Raw genomic sequence first — 16317 nt, forward strand, 5'->3', positions numbered from 1 at the left:
GAAGTTGTTTCATAAATGGTTTGCTGGAGATATTTCCATGTATCTTACTTGTGTATTCTAATCCGTGTGTGTGTCCATCATCAGGTGCGTGCATTATCAAAGCTTGTTCATAAGGTATGGAGTTGTTAGGAGTATTCAAAGTGTATTTCTTTGCAGAATGCTAGGGTGTTTATACATGTGTTTGGTAGGCGTAAGAGCTGGTCTGTCTATATATTCAGGATGAGGGTAGAAATATATATATATACACACACACACACATATACAGTTTATATGTTGGGGTAGTGGTGGGGAGCTTGTCTTCTGGAGAGGTAGCATAATGTATAGTGTTTGGGAGGGGATCCATATGTTCATGGGTTAGGAATATTTGCATGTGTGTATCCATAGGTGTGTGAGAATTGTGTATGTATATTAGTAAGACTGCAGAAGTTGTCGGTGTTTTTCTGTTTTGAATGTGTCTGAGCATTTGGGGTGTATACTCATGAGGAGTCTGTGGGTGTGTGTATTTGTGATTTGTGAGTATATCAGGAGGCTTAGAGTCCTCTATGTGTCTATTTTGAAATGTAATGCCTGAAGAATTTAGTGGTGTTGCTTGTATGTGTGTTGTCAGTATTAGTGAGGTGGACTTATATGTACAGTTGACCCTTGAACAACACGGGTTTGAACCCCACGGGTCTACTTATAGTGGATTTCTTTTTCAGTAAATACCACAGGACTACTACAGGATCCATGGACACAGAGCCACTGCATGGAGGGTTGGCCCTAACCCCCAAGCTGTTCAAGGGTCAGCTGTATTTGATAAGTATAGGTTATTTGTGTCTGTGTGTGTTTTTGAGTTCCTGGGGCTTGTGGGGTATGTATTCTGCGGGATGTGAGAGTTTAGTCTGTGTGTTTGGAAACCAGTAGACCGTGTAGGTTACGTGTGTGTGCAGGAATCCTGGAGTGTATGTATTCTAGGGCTGTGGGATTGCATATGGGTCTTTTTTGGGATTGCACATGAGACAGTACTTGGTGAGCCTGTGTGTTTAGGTACTCAGTGTGTACATCTGGATGGCATATCGGTTGCACATGTTTGTTCTCAGGCCCATGTTGTGTGTGTATATATAGTTGTGAGAGTGGAATGTGAATATTCAGGGTGAGTAAGGTTTTGTCTGTAAAAATGTAGGTAGTAAGAGGTGGTCTGTTTGTGTATTTATTCAGGGTGTGGGTAGAAATGTACGTGTGTGTGCAGGATATATATATGTGTGTGTGTGTGTGTGTGTGTGTGTACAAACACATATGTATATGTGGTATCCTTTTGGTTATATATGTGTGGTGGGAGTTGAGGGTTCTACTTGGGGTGTAAGTGGATTCTGTGCACATATTCATAGGAAAAGGTATGGGATGTGCTGGAACTGGTTCATACTATCTTGGGATAGTCAATGGTGCATATCTCTTCCCAGCTCTGTGTTTAGTGATGTCAGGTGGGTAGCTTGAAATAGGTCATGCTGGGAATATTTATACCATGTAGATACCATAAGTGAAGTCTTTCCCACCTTTCTCGGAGAACTTCTTATCAAGCACTTACCAGCGTACCACTGATGTGCGTGTTTGGATGTATGTATGTATGTAGCAAGAATATTTGGGCATCGGTGGGTACGTATGGGACACTCATGTGAATTGTGAGTGGGGCATCTGGGGCTCTGGGCCCTTGTATATGTGCATTGACCCTGGTAATTGTGAATCATTGCATTGCTCCTATCCTGTTCTTTAGGGCCAGAGAATCCCCATAAATGTTGTTGATTCCCAGTAGAAATCATGCAGATGGATACAGGGGTGTCTGTACCTTAGGCAGGTGGACAGTCCTTCAGCATTTGTGTGGTCCTAGCATCTGGGTCCCTAGAAGTGGGGGCCTGGTGGACAGATGGCCATGCAGAGCAGAACCTTCACAGGTGTGTTGTTGGTGTGACAGGCAGCAGTCAGAAAGTCGTGGGGCTTCCTGGATAGGAGGTCAGATGACCAAGGGCTTTCCCAGGAAAACCCCCTGAGAATCTGTTGGACAGCTACAGGCATTACTGGGTCTTCTGTGGCACAGCTGACGTGCAAGGACACCCTCCACATGGGGTCCAGAGCCATGTGTCCCTGAGCCCAACTGCCCCAGGGTGGTGGGAACTGTTGCGTATCAGGCTGGTTAACTGTATCACTAGGTCTCAACCAACCTGTCTCCATGGAAACCTAAGTCCTCACGGATAGGCAGGACCTCTAGGGATCACTGAACTGACAAGGACAGAGGTGGGGAGGCTTTGTCACTGAGGGAGAGTGGGGGACTGAGACCTTCAGAGCCTGGGGAGTCCCACTCTGAGGAGATATGGCTCTGATGTTGCCAAACCCTTTAGACATGTTCTCTGTTCTTTTCTGAAGGCTCAAGATGCTTCTAGCAGTGGGAAGCTTATCTCAGTTTCATGTTTCTCTGATAGGATGAACTGACCCTTTTATTCACTATTCCACATCGAGCTGCAAACCCATCAGAGGGAACCATGTGATCATTGTAGCCACCAGCTGACCCCACAGCCACCTTGTGCCTCCCTTGGACCCACCCAAGAATTTCTGAGCCTTCTTTCTGGTGAGTCTTGTGGCCTTTTCTCCCTCATTGTGAATCCTCCTGCCAATAAAACATGCTGTGAATGTTAACAAAAGGAAACCTCAACTAGAATTGGAGTCTGGAAGGCCCCCCCCGTAGAGGGAGCTCTCATGCCTTCTCATCATCAATTACCCCAACAGGAAGAGGTCATTTACTGACCCCAAAGAGGAAGTGCAACCACCTTACTACCCCAGCTGGAGGAGGGAAGACTTCCTTCCTGGCCAGCAACAAGAAATAGAAAATAGAAATAGCTAATAGAAAATTCCGCAGTTTAGCCAATGAGACGCCATTGTCACCTGAAGTTTTCCTTTCCTCCAGTGAACTTTCATTTTTTCCCTTGATGATGACTTTCTTTCCTTGTCCCACCCTCCTTACTATAAAAGCCTTCTGGGACTTCCCTGGTGGTCCAGCAGCTAAGACTGCACGCTTCCAATGCACGGGGCATGGGTTCGATCCCTGGTCGGGGAACTAAGATTTCCACATGCCATGTGGCATGGCCAAAAAAAAAAAAAGCCTTCCATGTTGTGTAACCCGTTGGAGTATGTCCCTTTCTATCAGATGAGATGCTGCCTGATTCATGAATCGTTTAATAAAGCCAATTTATTCAAAATTCAAAGTAAATCTTCAAATTTACTCAGTTAAATTTTGTTTTTTAATACATTGGTAGCATGCAGAGGTGGCCACTAACAGTTTAATATGTATCCCTCCAGAAATGTTCTGTATAAAACTATGTACGTGCACTTTTCTAAAATCCACTCTTATGATTGCTACTGCTAACAGGATGATTTTATGATGAAATGCTTATCTTTTTAAAAAGAAAAAGATAAATATATTGGTGGCAGTGATGGGATCTGAAGCAAATTTCTGATAACATTTGGGACAAGGAGGAACAGGTGTGGTGCCCACAACTCCTTTGAGTTCCCTGTGTTTCTTGCCCTTCCTGAAGGTTGTTGGTAAGCTCCTCTTGGTTTGAGCTCCATTCTCTTTGCGTTTGTGCTCCCAATCTAATTGGCTTTCCTTTACAGGGCAGGACAGTTTGGGCTGGTAGAGGATTCTCCCTGAGGCCAAAGGCCTAGCCTTTCAGATGGAAATTCCCAGGACACAGTAACATCTCTTGGTTATTGCCAGTATATTTTTGAGTGGTAAACTCTAGCCCCTAATTTTGTTCCCTGGATTCCACATTGGGCACTGCTGACAGTGTAGTCTGCACTTGCCCATCTGTTTGGAATCAGCCCCCAGTTTCCATGCTTGGAACTGTTGGTGGCGGCTATAGTTCTCCATTTTGTTTGGAATCACTTTGCAGTCCCCATTCCTTGGGATTTGCTGGTTGGATCTTTTTCCTCAGTCCAAGAATCCCTGGTAATTGGTGGTGGTGCATACCAGGCCTTCTTTTGTCCAGGACATAGTAACATCTCTTTGTTACTGCTGATATATTAAGGCGCAGTTTTTTTGTGTGTTCTTTTGGGTTGACAAAGGCTAGCTAAGGAAATGAGATCCTTTATCGCCAAAGAGTTGAGAATGCCAGCTTCTGGCACACCTTCTTATTTTATATTTAAGAACTATGGTCCTGGAGGTTGTAGATATTTAGAAAGATGGCAAAATTATACTAATATTGATCTAGAATTACAGTGGTCATTGTGGGGCATGTTCCAGTTAGACAAGATTGTTCATTTAAGGAAAACACTAGAGAGCAAGGGTTCACAAATTGGACAGGGAGAATGAGATGCCTGCTTTAATTGATATGTAAAAGTTTACAGAAGGTTTCAAGATTCCAAAATAGCTTCGTTTAGAGACTTAGAACAAAAAGCTAATGAAAAATTAAAGAGACAAAAGGTACCTGAAACAAAAGACCATAGGATGGATGTGACTGCAGGTTTAACTCCCCCTTTCCTTTTTCACCTGAGTACTCTTGTTTTACTCATTTTCTGTCTGAAATACTTTTCTATTCCAAAGAGAATATTTAACAATTGCCATTTAAAGTAAAACTACCTGAGGTTGCAGGTGAGCCCCCTCAGGTGTCCTTTATCCCTTGGTCAAAGACTGAGCTGAGAGCTATAGTCCAAGAATTCTCTAAACCTAGGGAGTGTTAGACCTGCGCGGTCTCCTAGGAGTTTCGACTCGCCCAGGAAACAACAAGAGTCGGAAGTCGATGCAAAACGCAAGAGGTTTATTGAAGGCCGGTGCACCGGGGTTCCTTGGTCCTCACGCAGGAGGTCGAAGAAGGAACCCTTTTGGGCGCGAATATGTCAGTTTTATAGGTTCCCACTTCCCCGTATGTAAATTATAGATTTGGTTGTGTTCTCCTGCTGATTGGTCCCGGCTTAGGCTCGGACCAGAGAGGGAACTTGTCCCCAGCTGCCTGATTGGTCTTTGACAGACACCTTTTTTTACATTTTGTTATCTCCCTCCTTCTCCCCAGCTGTCTGATTGGTCTTTGACAGACACCTTTTTTACATTTTGTTATCTCCCTCCTTCTCGGAAGGGGGCCGGACATCCTGGAAATTCACCCATTGTCTAAGAAGCCCCTATTGTATGGAGAGTTCTTAATCATTAGCTGGAACAATGTCCCTCGAGTCCCACATTCCCCCCTTTTTCTTGTGACTATTGATTCCAATCATGGAATCTCAACCTTCTGTTCGTAAACTTTGGTACTGTTGTCTTAACATTAGAACTTGTACAGTACTGATACGTTCTCTAATAAATGCTATCAAGCGATTTAGAACACATGGTCCAAAAGTTAAAATCAACAATAAAACAATAAGAGGTCCCAACAGAGTAGAGATTAAGGTGGTAAACCAGGGGGACTTATCAAACCATGATTGAAACCATCCTTTTTCGTTCTCTCTCTCCCTTTGCCTTTTATCTAAGCGTTCCCTTAGTTTATCCATGGTTTTGGTAATTGTTCCTGAATGATCAATATAAAAGCAACATTCTTCTTTTAGAGCGGCGCATAATCCCCCTTCCTTAAGAAACAGCAAATCTAGGCTGCAACACCATTTCTGAAAGTGAGGTGAGTGATTCCTTTAGTTGAGTTATGGAACTTTCTAATGCTCGAAGGTCGATGTCTACAGCCTGTCTTAAACTTGCATAATACTGGGGTTGTTGTATGAGGGCTGTGGTTCCTGTTCCTATCCCGGCAGATATTCCTAGTCCTAGAAGGACAGCCAATGTGAGGGTTACAGGTTCTCTTTTGTTTTTTGTTTTTCCTACATATTTATCTAAAAAGGATGAGTCTGAATGGTAGATAAGTCTAGGGACTAATTGCACTAACACACAAAAGTCAGCTGAAGTATTAAGAACCTCTAAAGAGACACAAGGGGTGAGCCCTGTGTTACATGTCCACCATCCATCTTGAGGAGGTACAAGATATCCTGAGCCTGAAGGGAGGCTAAAATCATGACAAAGGTGTCTATGGGACTGGGGAGGTGTTCCTATACAAGTACCATTTCCAAAAACCGAGGACAGGGTTAATTTACTGTTCCCTTCTTGCTTCCATCGACATTGGTCTGAGGAGGTAGAATTAGTATAGTTGGAGCTATATCCTATAGCATCATAATAAGGGGGAGGGGCAGTATAGCAAAGCCAACATGATTTTGTAGCCTCTGGGTTTGTAGCATTGAGAACCGTAAAGGCTGCCTGCACCAAAGAAAGCATCCTATCCTGAGGAGTCCCAGGCTTAACTGTGGGTTCTTTGGATCCAGAGGTTTCATTAGTCTCATTCTTTGTTGACGTAGTTGAAGGGGCCGGGGGAAGCAAAGGGGGGCCAAGTATGGGATTCGGGCCTATTGATATAGGAGCAGGAGTCTCAATCTTTAGCTTAAGGGTCATTAATATTTCTAAATCATATCCTCTCATGTAAAATCTAACGCCCCAAGAATGACCATTTATCCATTTTTTATCTCTTTTTCCGGGATTACTAAAGGAAATTTTAAGGGGATGACACCATCCTGAACATTTACTCCGGTGTCCGGTATCCTCATTATGAGAATAATTAGCCGTTACAGTAATAAAATCCCAAGTTGAGGTGGGTTTCCAATTAGTATCCCCGGTAGTTTCACATCCCCAGCTTTTGCAATAAAAGTTTTCAGTTCCACCACATTTATAATTCAGAGATCAAGGGCGGTGGAACCCGGGGCATACGTAGAAAGTGAGGATACCAAGCATCATTCTTTTGCCTGCATTTTTGCAACCCGGCCCAAACCAATCAGTTTCCGAAACTTTGGAAGGGGCAGTGTTCATATCATGAGAATCTTCTGTATCCCAATAAGGTGCTCCTATAGCCAATTTTACAAACATCAGGAAAAAGATCTGGCCACCAGGTCCAGGGGGGTGCAGTATGACTAATGGACCAGGTTACATCTCCAGTCTGAGAAATTACCTGCCAAGTTAAACGTTGGGGGAGGTGAGGGCTAAAATCACTTACAGTCAGTAAAGGCAGTAAAACCAAAATTATAAGTCTTAGGTTCGTAGAAGCTTGAGTTTGAGCGGGTTGTCGGTTCTTTGGGCCCGCCATCCTGATGATGCCTCACTGGTGCAGCCTTCACATGTGAAGCATGGATCCAGGCAGCGATGCCGTCCACTTTTATGGCCGTTGGGGTGGTGAGGAGGACGGTGTATGATCCTTTCCATCGAGGTTCCAACGTCTGGGTTCGATGCCGACGGACGTATACGGAGTCTCCGACTTGGAAAGGATGAGTTTCTCCCGGTGTTCCCGGTTGGTAGGCCTTGGCGAGTTGGGACCATATTTCTTTCTGGACCAATTGGAGTCCCAGTAGCCTAGCATATAAGTCAGTGTTATTTTGACAATCAGGTTTTATTTCTTTTCCTAAAGTGAGGAGGGGAGGCGGGGCACCATATAATATTTCAAAAGGAGTAAGATGGTATCGGGAAGGTGTATTTCTAACCCGGAATAGGGCCAAAGGAAGGAGCACCGTCCAATCGGTACAGCCAGTCTCCAAGGACAATTTAGTTAGGGTCTCTTTTAGAGTCCTATTCATTCTTTCTACCTGACCTAAACTTTGGGGTCTATAGGCACAATGTAATTTCCAATCAGTCCCCAAATATCTGGCCACATCCTGACTTACCTGGGCGATGAAGGCTGGACCATTATCAGACCCTATTACCTTTGATGCTCCAAATCGAGGAAAAATTTCTTCTAAAATCTTCTTGGCTACTACAGCAGCTGTTTCTTTCTTTGTTGGGAAAGCCTCTATCCATCCTGAAAAAGTGTCTACAAAAACTAAAAGGTATTTATTACCGTACCTTCCAGGACGCACTTCGGTAAAGTCCACTTCCCAGTAAGTTCCTGGGCGGTCCCCCCTGAGTCTCTTTCCAGTTTCAAGTTTCCCTTTATGAGCATTTACCTGTTGACATGGGACGCATTCCTGCACAATTTGTTCAGCTAATTTTGTCATTCCAGGGGTTTCGTACCCGGCTTTTTGTAACAAGGCTACCATCTTTTTAGTCCCCAAATGTGTCCATCTGTGCATCTGTTGTAACATGGATTCTGCTTGCTGAGGGGACAAAGTTCCTTTTGTTGTGGCCGGGATGATTTCTTCATCGCGGCCTGGTTTTTCAGGAACTTTATCTGACAGTCCTAAAATGACTTCTCCCGATGCTATTTCTCGGGCCACTTGGTCAGCCATATTATTTCCCCTAATTATTGGGGTATTTCCTTTTTGATGTCCAGGGCAGTGGATGATACTGACTTTAGTAGGAAGCATGAGTGCAGTCAACAAAGCCACGATTTCGTCTTTGTTTTTAATTTCTTTGCCACCTGAAGTTAGTAGCCCTCTCTGTTGGTAAATGGCACCGTGGATATGAGCGGTAGCAAACGCATATCTACTGTCTGTAGATGTTTACTTTTTTATTCTCTGCCATCTCTAATGCCCTCGTCAGGGCAATTAATTCAGCTCGTTGGGCTGAGGTCCCTTGTGGTAGCGCCGCTGCCCATATGACTTGTTTTCCGTCTACCACGGCTGCCCCAGTTCGACGCTTACCTTCCTCCAGGAAACTGCTCCCATCCGTGAACCAGGTGAAATCAGCATCAGGGAGGGGCAGGTCCATCAGATCTGGCCTACTGCCGTGTGCTGCGGCTAGTACTTCCTGACAATCATGTATGATGGTGGAGCCTTCCAAGTCAGGATCAGGTAGCAAGGTGGCTGGATTGAGTCCTGTGGCTGGAGCAGACTTGATGCGATCTGAGTTTAGCAAAAGGGTTTGGTAATGGGTCATCCTGGCATTAGTTAGCCACCTATCCGGTGGTTGACGGACTACATTTTCCAGGGCATGAGGAGCTGTTATCGTTAGATTTTGTCCTAAAGTTAGTTTGTCAGCATCTTTGACTAGAACGGCCACTGCAGCGATTATCTTTAAACAGGTGGGCCATCCTGATGCCACAGGGTCCAATTTTTTTGACAAATAAGCAACTGGGCGATTCCAGGGACCCAATTTCTGAGTCAATACTCCTTTTGCAATGCCCTTATTTTCGGCCACATATAAATGAAAAGGTTTGGTTACATCTGGCAGTCCTAGGGCTGGAGCTGAAAGTAAAGCTCGTTTGATTTGGTCAAAAGCCCGTTGTTCCTTATCGCCCCAAACGAAAGGAGTGCTGTTTTTGGTTAGGGGGTACAATGGGGCTGCCAGCTCAGCAAACCCTGGAATCCATAGTCTACAGAATCCGGCCGTCCCCCAAAATTCTCTAACCTGCCTGGCGTTTTTGGGAGCCGGAATTTGGGCCACCGTATCCTTTCTGCTCTCCGTGAGCCATCTTTGCCCCCCTTTTAATAGATACCCCAGGTAACTGACCTGTTGTTGGCATATTTGTGCTTTCTTGGCTGAGGCTCTATATCCCAGGGTTCCAAGTTCCGTTAACAGTTTTTCAGTACCCTTGATACAATCTTCTTGGGTCTCAGCAGCTAATAAAATATCATCAACGTATTGGAGTAATGTTACCTGGGGATTTGATTCTCTATATAATGCCAAATCCTGATGGAGGGCTTCATCAAAGATGGTCGGGGAGTTCTTAAATCCCTGAGGTAGCCGTGTCCATGTCAGCTGACCAAACATTCCCGATGTTGGATCTTTCCATTCGAAGGCAAAGTAGAGTTGGCTCAGGGGAGAGAGTCTTAAACAGAAAAAAGCATCTTTAAGGTCCAAAACAGTATACCACATATGTTGAGGTGGAAGAGTGCTCAGGAGGTTGTAAGGGTTTGGAACTGTGGGGTGGAGGTCTGCCACCCGTTTGTTTACCTCTCGTAGATCCTGCACCGGCCGATAATCATTTGTTCCTGGTTTCTTTACCGGCAGGAGAGGGGTGTTCCATGCTGATTGACATCTTATTAAGATGCCCAAGTCTAATAGCCTCTGTATATGGGGACGGATACCGTCTTTGGCTTCTCGACTCATGGGGTATTGACGGACCGTTATTGGGGTGGCAGTTGCCTTGAGTTCCACTAGCACCGGGGGCCGATTTTTGGCCATCCCCATTCCGGCAGTTTCTGCCTAGGCTTGAGGGAACCGAGTTACCCAATCAGTAACATTAACTCGTGAGGATGAAGGCTGCTCGTATAATTTATATTCATCTTCTAATTTCATAGTCAATATTTGAAGTAACCTTCCCTTATTATCAGTTATGGTGGAACCTTCTGGCTGAAAGTGGATTTGAGCCCCTACTTTGGAGAGTAAATCTCTTCCCAGCAAAGGATAGGGGCATTCCGGAATAATCAAAAATGAATGGGTTACTCGTCCAATCCCAAGATCTACTGTCCTTCGTGTGGTCCATGAATATTGTTTATTCCCAGTGGCTCCTTGTACCCATGACCTTTTAGCTGAGATAGGACCTTTTGAGTGGAGAAGGACGGAGTGCTGGGCTCCGGTATCTACCAAAAATTGAACAGGTTCCCCCTCCACTTTAAGAGTTACCCGGGGCTCGGGGAGAGGGTTCGAGCCCTGACTTCCCTAGTCTTCTTCTTTCAATGTTAAGATTTTGTTTTTGGTTGGCCTTCCTCCATTCTTTTCTTAGGGCATTCTCTCGCCCAATGTCCTTTTTCTTTACAGTAGGCACATTGGTCCTTGTCTAATGGCCGCCTTCTGTCTGCCGTTCGCCCTTCCTGCCTATTTCTATCCCCTATATTTCTTCCTCCAACCACAGTGGCCAGTATCTTACTTAAATTCCTCTCCTGTCTCTTATCCCGTCTTATTTCATGGGCTTCCTGCTCTTTCTGCTTTCTTTCTTCCTTCTCTTCCTCTGTTTCTCTTTTGTTATATACTTTATCTGCCTCTTTTACTAACTCCTGAAGCGAAAATCCCTGCAAGCCATCTAGCCTCTGTAATTTCTTCTTAATATCAGGGGCCGCTTGATCTATGAAAGCCATTGCTATAGTAGCCCTATGTCCCTCCGAAGTTGGATCATAAGGGGTAAAGCGTCTAAAGACTTCCATTAAACGTTCCAGGAACACAGTTGGCGATTCCTGGGGCCCCTGAGTTACTTCCCTTACCTTAGCCAAATTAGTGGGCCGTCTGGCCGCTCCATGGAGACCCGCCACCAGAGCCTGGTGATACATTTTCAGGCGCTCCCTACCTTCCGGGGCATTGAAATCCCAGTTTGGCCTGACAAGTGGGAAACCAGCATCAATCTCGTTAGGCAGCTGGGTAGGTTGCCCATTGGCGCCTAATACATTTTTTCTGGCTTCTAAAAGAACCCGTTGCCTCTCCTCAGTCGTTAGGAGAGTCTGGAGCAGCTGCTGACAATCATCCCATGTGGGCTGGTGGGAGAAAACAAGAGATTCTATTAAAGCGGTAAGGGCCTGTGGATTTTCGGAAAAAGTTGGGTTATGCATTTTCCAATTATAAAGATCTGCAGAGGAAAAGGGCCAATATTGGAGAGGTCTATTCCCTTGGCCATCGGGGGGGCCATATTCTCTAAGAGGTAGGGCAGTGGAGTCCGGGGAGATAGCCCTCCGGCTCCTAGTGCCCACTGAGGGACCCCTTTCTTCTTCCATCATGGATGGTTCCCTTGGTGCCGAGGGCAGTGGAGCTGGGGGTCCTCTAGGTGGTAGGGGATTCGGGGCCGGAGGATAAGGGGGTGGGGAATCCAAAAGAAGCAAATCGGACTGCGGGTCAGGATAAATCGCCTTCGGTAGATCCGGGGCGTCGGGTAGCTTCTCCGTGTTGGGGTTTTTCTTTAAGGCTAATATCTCCGACGCATCTGATGTATGCGCGGACGTACCTGTTGAGGAAACAAAGGGCCGGACCCACGGAGGTGGGGAGAGAATTAAATCTTCCCAGACCAAGACATATGGTACTTGGTCTGGATGTCCGTGGGGATCTATATTAAATATCTTAGACTTCAGCAGCTTAATCTTGTCTAATAAAAAGGATCCTTCGGGGGGCCATCCTATCTGAAATGTTGGCCATTCAGAGGCACACAAAGTCTGCCACTTTCCTTTCTTTACCTCTACCGAAAAATTATGGGCTCTGGCCCGAACTTCGGTCCACTAGCTTAGGGTAAGGGAAAGAGGAGTCGTCATAGTTTGTCCCATTGTCGTCCGTCAGAGAAGAAGAATAGACCACAATACAGAAACAGTTAAAAACTCCACGAAACACATATACGTATGGGCCACCGCGAGCTCGCTTCAAAACCGAAACTTCTTCAGATGGCAGTTATCACCAAGGGAACTGCCGAAACCGAGTGAAGGGGAGACAGAGTTTGCCTCTCCTTCCAGATGAGCCACCAGGGCGTCCCCTAGGGCTCATGGACGCCGGCTATTAGCACGTCTGCCTAGCCAGAGGTCCGATACAGATTCCATAATAAGCCGATTCTTACGGCTTTCCTCCGATAATGGCCCACAAAGAACAAGGGACAAACAGACAATCAAGCTCGAGCTTACCTGGTACCTCCAACTCCCGATGTTCTTGTGGTCCGGGGCGAGTGGAATCCCGGACGAGCCCCCAAATGTTAGACCTGCGCGGTCTCCTAGGAGTTTCGACTCGCCCAGGAAACAACAAGAGTCGGAAGTCGATGCAAAACGCAAGAGGTTTATTGAAGGCCGGTGCACCGGGGTTCCTTGGTCCTCACGCAGGAGGTCGAAGAAGGAACCCTTTTGGGCGCGAATATGTCAGTTTTATAGGTTCCCACTTCCCCGTATGTAAATTATAGATTTGGTTGTGTTCTCCTGCTGATTGGTCCCGGCTTAGGCTTGGACCAGAGAGGGAACTTGTCCCCAGCTGCCTGATTGGTCTTTGACAGACACCTTTTTTTACATTTTGTTATCTCCCTCCTTCTCCCCAGCTGTCTGATTGGTCTTTGACAGACACCTGTTTTACATTTTGTTATCTCCCTCCTTCTCGGAAGGGGGCCGGACATCCTGGAAATTCACCCATTGTCTAAGAAGCCCCTATTGTCTGGAGAGTTCTTAATCATTAGCTGGAACAATGTCCCTCGAGTCCCACAGGAGGAACCCCCAACGGTTACTGAAGAATTTAGAGTCACTGTCAGGGCGCATGTCCCCAAACTGCTAGATCTTTATCCGCTTGTACCCGTGTTCGTAGGACTGGGGGAAGCCCCAGAATGGATGCGGGAAGCAAAATGACATAATCCCTAGGATGATATTCAAGATCCTCAACCTGGAAAGGCTTGCAGAATAACAACTGACCTTTTATAAGCTATTCCTAAAATCTTCCCTGCTCACACTTGGTCTGTTAGTAATTGGCCTAATAGTGATTGGTCTATTATTCACTCATACAAACAAAAGAGGGATGGAAGACTTTAGAGCCAGTTTGGAAGCTCTCTTTTTACAGCAGTTGGTGTTCCAAGGAATAAAAAGGCCACTCAGCCTGCTTTAACTGCCCTCTTTGTAAATGGATTATCTTCTGAGATTAGTGGATTGATAAAAGGGCAGAAAAGAGGGTGGGAGGCTGTAGGCCTGACTGAACTGGTGACTATAGCTGAGCATTTTGAAAGGACCCTGAAGCAAGATCACGAACAGAAATCCACGGAGCTCATAGCCTTACAGTTACAACAGCTCTAAGGCAAGAGACACAAAATAACACCTGGGCCTCCCCCATTACAACCTCCTAGGGGTCCATGATCAGTTCGATGACCCAAAGTTGATGTTTCATTTGTAATCAGTGAGGACACTGGAAAAAAAGGTGTCCTCAAAGGTCCTATGCAAACTCTTCACGAATGCTCTCATATCTGTCTCAAAGGGAGGGCCCCCCATGACCCTCTCCCATAGTTGGCAGAACTCCAGGGGTTCTCTGGTAAACTATTACCAGCAATTACCTTGAACAGCCCAGAGGAAAATATAATGAAAAACTGCCAACTTTTAGTTGATACTGGAGCTGTGCTTTCTACTTTAGACCCCACTCTCATACTTCACTTTGAAATCTCCATTAAACCCTAACCCTAACTGTAAACAGAATTACCTAACCTTTAACACCCTACCCCTAGCCCTAACCAGAGCTGTGCTTTCTACTCTAAATCCCGCCCTCAAAGAACAACAGGTCCCTCTGAGTAAAGAGGATGTTTCCATAATGGGAGTACCTAATACAGTTCAGAGAGAATTTTTATCTCCACCAAGATTCCTTTTCACTATGCAATATAGCCCCAGTTAATCTATTCGGTAGAGATCTCTTTTCTAACTTAAAAGGGCCAGTACATTTTGCCTCCAGTGGAGATCTCACCTTAAAATTTCCTGATCAACCTGAACCTCATCATTTATGTTCCTTAAAACCTGTCCTGGACATAAAAGAGGAAGTTCAACAAAAGTTCCCTAATTGGATGGAGATGCCTGCAAATTTGGGGGCTACTTCTGACAGTGTTAACATCAGAAGAATCAAAAAATGCAAACCTATAAAGATTCAGATAGATGTAGCTAAACCTCTCCCTAGGTTTCCTCAGCAACTATTAAAGCCTGCGGTCATACAAGGTCTCGTACCTATTGTAGAAGGCTTAATTGCCCGGGAGGTAATCATTCCTGTACTCGTCCCTGCAGCATGCCAAACTTGCCTGGTTGGAAACCTGGCAGGATGGCGATTTGTCCAGGACTTGGGAGCTGTTAATAAAAATAGTTTTTCCCTGTTGTTTTCCTGTTGTTCCAAACCTAGCCACCCTTCTGTCACAAGCTTCAACTGACTTGAAATGGTTTACTGTTGGAGACCTTTGTTCACCTTTCTTCAGCATCCCGGAGACCCAACAGCCAATATCTATATGCCTTTACTTGGAACAGTCAACAATATACCTGCACTTTTATGCCTCAAGGGTTCACTGGGACCCCTTCTTTTTTCTCCCAAGTACTTCACCAAGATTTAAGTACCCTCTAGTTCCCTGAGAAATCAACCATTTTACCATATGAAGATAACCTCCTGCTGTACTCAGCTACTGTAAAGATTCCATAAGGCATTCATAAAAGATTCCATTTATTTGCTGCAACAGTTAGCTGAGAAAGAACACAAAGGAAAAATTACAATGATCTCTAGACGCTGTTCATTACCTAGGACGTAATCTAAGCACTGAAGGAATTCAGCTATCTCCAGAGAGAATTAGGCTGATACAGGAACTTCCTAGACTCACAACTAAGTGCTAGCATTGTGGATTTCTAGGTTTAGCTGGTTATTGCAAGCTCTGGGTTCCAAATTTTTCTGTTACCTCTTCCACTCTATGAACTTATTAAAGATGTAGTTCCTGAATCCTTTGCTTGGGAAGATAAACATAAGCAGGCTTTTATAAGGCTAAAACAAGCGCTGCAAGAGCTGCCTGCCTTAGGGTTGCCCAAATGATCAGGTTCAGGTTGATCCAGAAACTTTAAGGTGAGATCTCCACTGGAGGCAAACTATATTAGCCCTTTTAAGTTAGAAAAGAGATCTCTACTTAATAGATTAACTTTAGGTTATTCAAAACCTTTTACTTTATTTGTGCATGCAAGGCATAATCAGACCGCGCAGAACTGTGCGAGCATGGTAGTAAACATAGGCCTGTTGCCTGTTATAGCATGCAACTTGATTCAGTTGCTTTTGCCTATCTCAGTTGTCTTTAGGTTATAGCCACAACTGCAAATTTAGTGGAAGCCTTGGCAGATTTGACTGTAGAAAATGAAATTTATTTGCAAACTCCACACATTGTCCACGGTCTTCTTAACGCTGAATTGACAACATTTCACTGCAAGTATCACTAGATTAACTTCCTGTGAAATCCTGCTTTCACCACCTAATCTTTATCTTAAACTTTACAACGTTCTCAATCCTGCTACACTACTACCTCTGTCTCACAAAGGTGAGGGCCATGACTGAGGGCCATAACAGTGTCCCATGGGAATTCCCTGGTAGTCCATTGGTTAGGACTCCGAGCTTCCACTGCAGGGAGCGCGGGTTCGATCTCTGGTCGAGGAACTAAGATCCCACAAGCCACATGGCGCGGCCCAAAACAAAAACAAAACAAACAGAAAGCAGTGTCCCATTTTGTGACACCGTGTCCTGAGTAAAATTGTTACCAAGTCCAAGCTTGCTCTGCTTGCCGCACGACAGGCCATAAATCGGAGATGAGGTGTTAAGACAAGGGATAGGACTTTATTCGGAAAGCCAGCAGACGGAGAAGATGGCAGAGTAAAGTCTCAAAATAACCATCTTATTGGGGTTTGGATGCCAGTTTCTTTCATAGCACAGAGATGGGGAGGAGATGAGGAGGTAAAGTAAGAAGACCA

This window comes from Grampus griseus (assembly GCF_964374135.1).
Source record: "Grampus griseus genome assembly, chromosome: 6".
NCBI classification, from domain to species: Eukaryota; Metazoa; Chordata; class Mammalia; order Artiodactyla; family Delphinidae; genus Grampus; species Grampus griseus.